The sequence below is a fragment of the Varroa destructor genome, unplaced genomic scaffold (assembly GCF_002443255.2).
Source record: "Varroa destructor unplaced genomic scaffold, Vdes_3.0 BEIS01000007.1, whole genome shotgun sequence".
NCBI lineage: Eukaryota > Metazoa > Arthropoda > Arachnida > Mesostigmata > Varroidae > Varroa > Varroa destructor.
The window spans coordinates 24,328,196-24,334,195 of NW_019211460.1; the positions used below are offsets into that span (position 1 = coordinate 24,328,196).

Here is a 6,000-nt window from a genome sequence, read left to right on the forward strand (position 1 = left end):
GTAAAGATCAGCGGTTGTCAGTGCTAAATAGGCACACGTTGCCATCCTGTCGCGATCACCGCGTAGCTGCGAAGCTCAGCAGAAGGCTCACGTAACACATTATCTACGTCTTCAATTGTTAAATAATTAAATTAAGTTAATAAATTTTGACATAATGTATATTTATTAAGACTAGCATTCGCTAGTTCACCCTAGCAAACTTTATAGTATTAGGCATTCTGCCTTGAGAGACTAGCGTGTAGTCAACCTTATCTCTTCTATTTCAATTCTTCTATTTGAAAAAATAGAAAAAGACTACATCTTTTAGTTAAATATATTTGTGAATTATATATATATATATATATATATATATATATGACATCGCTCACTAGGAGCATATATAATGCTATTCCTCTAATGTAATAATGATATTTTCTATCTGTTGAACGCATGGTTGGTGAAATCTTGCAGGGCTTCAAAGGATATTTAAGAAATTAGATTTTTCTAATAGGACAGACGTCTATTTATTACTAGTCAATCTTTTTTCGTTAACTAAGGTTTGTTACTTATCCAGCGTACTTATGTTGATCGTGATTCTTTCTTTTAGGCGTTCGTCATGAAGACAGGTTGACAAATCCAGACATCGTTACGCTTGACACACGTCTTATGATACATAAATAAAGGAATGACAGGGGTGACTTTAATGTATACGTTTGCAAAACGTAGGACCAGCTATAAAATAGTGATAATTGAACTAGTCTGATTAGTGTGAGATTTCTCCCACTTGAGTGGCGACTGCTCAATTTACGCCTCTAAATAAACAAAAAGGTGTGTTAAAAACACGCAGTTAGAGTTTATATTGACTGTTTTTTTTTTTTTTTTTTTTTTCTATGAAATCGGCACCACCAGCCTTCAGATAGTTTCATTTATAGATCAGGCATGTTGGCAATAATCGAGTGAGATATTCAATTCGTCTTTTTTGGACGCGCGACTAACGATATCTGGTAAATGTTAATTGTTCGGTATGTTCTCGTCGATCATTCCATGACGTTTCGACTGCAAACTAGTTGCATTGTGCCGCTTCTTCCGTTGTCAGTATATAATTATGACTATTATTCTTCACCCAGAGCAGCTTTCAAATGGAGATTTTTAGCTTAAAGTTGAACTTTATAGCTTTCCCAGTGGTATGAGCCATATTGTCGGTGTAGTTCACAGCTTTTACACTAGCATCGAGGTTCGAGAGTGTGCTTCTAAACGAAATATAAAAAAGTGGAACATGAATAGCGGCCGCTAACACAGAAGAGGTGCTTCTTCACGTTATGGCGGCCTCCATTAATAAAGCATACAACGAGGCCATTTACTTAAGTAAACAAAACTCTGTTTCGTATTTTGGTACAGATTAAAGCTGTAGCTCACGCACTGCAGTCTCTCCGAATGCACCTTGAGATCTCTTTGATTCTCAGGTAAATGTATATAATTGCTGCGAAGGACACGGCTATGCTAAGAACGATTTTGTAAAGTACGGTCACGCAAGAAGCCGTCACATTTAGAGTTTGCTTAAATATTGTGAATGAAAAAATGTTGTCATGAAGGCTATGAACGCATAATTTATCATCAACTACTTTTCTTAGGCTCGTTTAGGCCTTATAAAATACGCTACGAATATACTTCCAAGAAAAAGCTAATGTAGTATTTAGCCTTCTGAATACGTGTATTTTCTGCCACTATGTTATTCCTATATTTTTATATTTGTGTGTGGAACACTGGACTACGATGGGTCACTTTTCGTTTGAAAGCCCACCAAATCTAACATATTTGCTCGAACCGTGTGTGGTGTTGGAATCTATCATTTGATTATAATGTAATTGTTATAACAACCATGGCTTGGATACATACACGAAAGTAACTACTGTGCAAACGTGAAAAAACTTCTAAACTTAACCCAGTACCTGGCTGGATTGAGATAAACGATCGGCTATTTTACTTACTAATATTATTAACTAAAGCGAAAATGTTATCAAATCAGGGATATATGGTCAAATTACAGATTAAAAAAAAATAATTTATACCGAATAGGGAAAAATACATGTGCATAAACTTGAAGATCAACCGGTGGTTTCAATTCGGTCCTACTTTGCGACACTAAAGAGCTCGTAGCGAGCATGCTACAGCTCAAGGACCGTTTCTTAGTGTTAAGTTTAAAAATTACATTTGTAGAGTAAGTCTAAACCTACTTTTCGCTTTATATAGTTAGAAAGTTTCTCTTCCTAGCTGGCAAAGTTTTCCTTTTTAACATCTGACAGAGCCTTCAGTCGTTAGATGCGATATCTTTACTGCCTACAAGCAGCTTGAAAAGTAGATGTTACTTCTTTTAATTCGCAAGTAGAAATAAATAAGAGCGTCGATTCTTTATGGTACAATGGGTATGTAAAAAAGCGATAAAGGTATTACATAATGACCATATCTGGGAAATTAAATTTGAGTCTTGCTGTACTCCTTTTAGGCATGTTCCCATCCTAAACATAACTATAGCCTGATATAGTTATTAGGCAACTACAAGCGAATCCAGCGAACGTTGAAATTGAATAACCTTTAGTTTGGCCTGTAAATACTCCAGACTTTTAGAAACTTATGGGTGACAAGAATCTTGTAGAAACAAGCGAAATGAGCTTAGAAAGAAAAACATGTTCTAACTTCGAAAATCAACATCTACTGGTTAAGTTTTCACTATTCGTGGACCACAGTGTTCTTGGAGGCCTGGCCACGGAGGTTCATGGAAGATTGGTGACGGCTTTAGGCAAAGACGTCTTAAGGGAAAGCACAGTATGTAAAAGGTGCAAACGTTTCAAGAAAGGAAATTAAAAGTTGAAGACCAGCGCGAAGGTGACCAGATGTTGGAAGCCGAAGCACAAGGACACGTTGCTACAACCAAAAATGCTTTCTACGAAAACAGAGCTTAAAGTCGAAAGGCTCAATCGACTAAAACTGTTTTTTTACAAAATTATGACCCAAGTATCGAAAATGAGTAACTGAGTAAAAATGGGTCCCCTGTGAATTGATTCCAAGCCTCTTGGAAATGCATATGGTGTATTCAACGTGGCATTTTCGTAAATTTAGTTTACAAGAAACCCGCTTGAAGCGAACGGTGGCAAGAGACCAGACGTGGTTCAACTTTTACCGGCAGCAGGAGAAGGACGAAAGAATGGCGTCGCCCTGGAGAGAAATTGAGTTCGGTGAGTGTCGAGTAGGTTCGGAGGTAAGGCGACGGCCATGTTTACAATGAACATCAAGGGAACCTATTACTATGAGATACTTGCCGAAAATGAGACAATTAATGCAACCTGCTGTTTCGAGCTCCTCAAGAGACTCATGAAGCGCTGCACAGCAATCGAAAGCACGCACTCCGGTTATTTGATTATAACGCTAGACCTCATTGCCATGTCTTCATTACTTCCGGGGCTGAGCAAAAGAATGTCTAACTTTAGGTTAAACCTATTTATTCTCCCGACCTAAGTCCGTATGATAATGTCCATGTTCTAAAAATAGCAACTAGTGGACAAGCGTATCTTATTATAAATTACACACGAAAACGCAAGTGATAGGTTTACGGCTGTCCGGGGGGGCTACCGGATTATGAAGCCAAGTATGTAAAAAATAAAGTCTCTAATACATAATAAAAAATCATCATTCTAATTTAAAAGCTATTCAATTTCAAAATTTGCTCGTAACAGCCTAATAACTAAAGTGCACATTGGGTTTAGACAAGCTACGTCCGTTCCACTTACGTCATGTGTCGATATGTAGGGCTGTCAAGTACAGCCCTACAAGTACAGTATATTATATTATATAATATATCTATATGTGCACATGTATGTCGTATAACACGCATGAACGGGTGCAAATCCCTAGATTATTATATTGCGAGGGTCTTTCAGACGCTGAACGATTACAGTGGACATATGCCATTCGTTGCTATCAATCAATCTTTTTTATTCGTTTCCTGCAGTCGAAACCAAGTTCTAGAGGCAGCTTACAGGACCTCCTTAAGGCTCGGCTTCTTTCTCTGTATGTACGACAATTGTGTTCAAGTAGAGACAAGGGTGAGCTATCACGTTTACGAGAACTTTGGAAGACCTACACCCACATCAAATACATCGACCGCCACTCGCCGATTCTCTAGCAGGATGTCGCCAGACAAACGCGAACGTTATTGGTGCCCATTGACGGGAGTAAAGACGGTTTCAAAGCAAGCACCGCTTGTAACGGAGTTGAGCACACGATATCTATGAGAAGCAGGCGAGAAGATGTAAAAGGTGGCCTGAAAGGAGAAACAGAGAGAGCTCCAAGAGAGCATCAGGCCTTCTAAACTTTTCTGATACTTTTCTTTCGGTATTTTATGTTAAAGTCTTCACGGTGGCAGGCAGGTTGCCCCGAATGTCTGATCGATTGGCGAAACAGACGAATCTGGGGGTCAGGGGGTACGTGGGCATACGAGTAGCGCAGAGCGCTTTTTGGGATATTGTTTGAAGGCTAGAAAGGGACAGGAGTTTTAGAAGGGCATACGAGGGGTAACGTCGCCGAACGCACAAGAATACGAAGAGTGGGGCAGCGAGGCAGTCAGTACCCAGGACCGCGTGCAGTGGCCGTATTCTGCACGGAAAGCCATACTATGCTGTGCCCCACGATGCTGTATGTTTCGGCAATAACGTTTGAGCATTAGAAGTCGTTTTGCAGCCACCGATACGCAGACCGGTACGTCGGGCCAACGCGGCGAGAAGTAGCAGCAGCTAAAGTAGCAGCAATTCAAGTTGAGCCAACGAAGTCCACAAGGCAGAACGCGAGGCGGGAACCACACGATGCACGGTGAGGCAAGCACGGAAACTGGCAAGGAAGCCGTCTCGCAAATGCATCAGCCTCGCCCGGACGCAAGTGCACACACAGTCAGTATAGAAACTGCTACGTTCAGCAGCAGCAACGAGAGATGTCCGAAAGGTGGGGATGGCGACAAGGAAATGGAGAATGGCATAGGAAGAAAAAAGAAGCGGGGGTCGAGTGCTAAAAAGGGTTTAGTGTAAAAGAACAAAGCTTAGTTGGTTTCAGTAAAGTCGTCAAGCAACCAACCAATGGCTGCAGTGATTGCAGATAACCACGCAGCGCTGTGGCTTTTAAATGTAAAAAAGGCAGCCTCTCCGGCAAAAGCACTAGCAGTATTTGCGTAGCACAGGAGAAAGACTACGGTGAAGTTTACGGCAAGGAGCTTGCGATGGCATCACAATGATTTCTGTTCTAGATACATTTTCTTTTAGTCCACTTTGTGCCACAATCGCACATAGCAACAGCCCCCAAAAACCTTGTTTGCCTTTACCGTCGACATGGTGAACAATGACTAAATGCGATCCTCTATCAGCTTCAAAAGGGCCGAGAGGTAGCATTCGAAGGTATAACTATATCAAGCATTATCCAATTAGGGCCTTCGTTACTTTTATTAAATTATTCCCTTGTCACTCATTTAACAGTTTCTGTTTTGTTGTATTTTCCGAACAAAATTGGACGGCCAGCAGTCATCGCTCATCTCTGCATTTCTGACATAAGCTACTTTTTTTCCGTATGAAAGTGCGTTTTCGCGAGAATTTGCAGATTGGTCACTATGCCGTACATCACCCTGACGTGAAAAGAAAACTTCTTAGAGCACCCCAGCCAAGAAAGAGGCTAAGCTTACTCTCTCGTTACTGGTACTATATCCTAAAACGGTCTAAAACTGGGCGGTCTCATTGCCCTTTCTGTGTTCGACTTAAATTCACCGTACATTTTTTATAGGTGCAAGTCCGTCTTTCAAGTTTACTTCGCTATCTAATTCGCCCCTTCTCTAGATGAAGGTAAAAAAAGATTTAACAGCAGAAGCCAGTATGATAGACAGTATTCTGTAGCGATCTTGTATGTGAAAAATACCAGTTCCTTTTGTTGCCTCTCTTTATTTTCACTTATTTATCCAACAATGCCGTACAGTCTTTGGGGTCTGCC

The 6,000-nt window shown here is 40.5% G+C and overlaps 1 long non-coding RNA gene across 1 annotated transcript in view; it reads left to right on the plus strand.

Annotated features, from left to right (window-relative positions):
- LOC111254159 (uncharacterized) overlaps nucleotides 1-861 on the plus strand; it is a 29,195-nt gene extending 28,334 nt beyond the window's left edge. Inside the window, exon 3 of the long non-coding RNA XR_002674952.2 lies at nucleotides 587-861. This is a non-coding gene — a long non-coding RNA (uncharacterized LOC111254159). The remainder of the gene's footprint in view (nucleotides 1-586) is intronic.
- The last annotated feature ends 5,139 nt before the right edge of the window (nucleotides 862-6,000 follow it).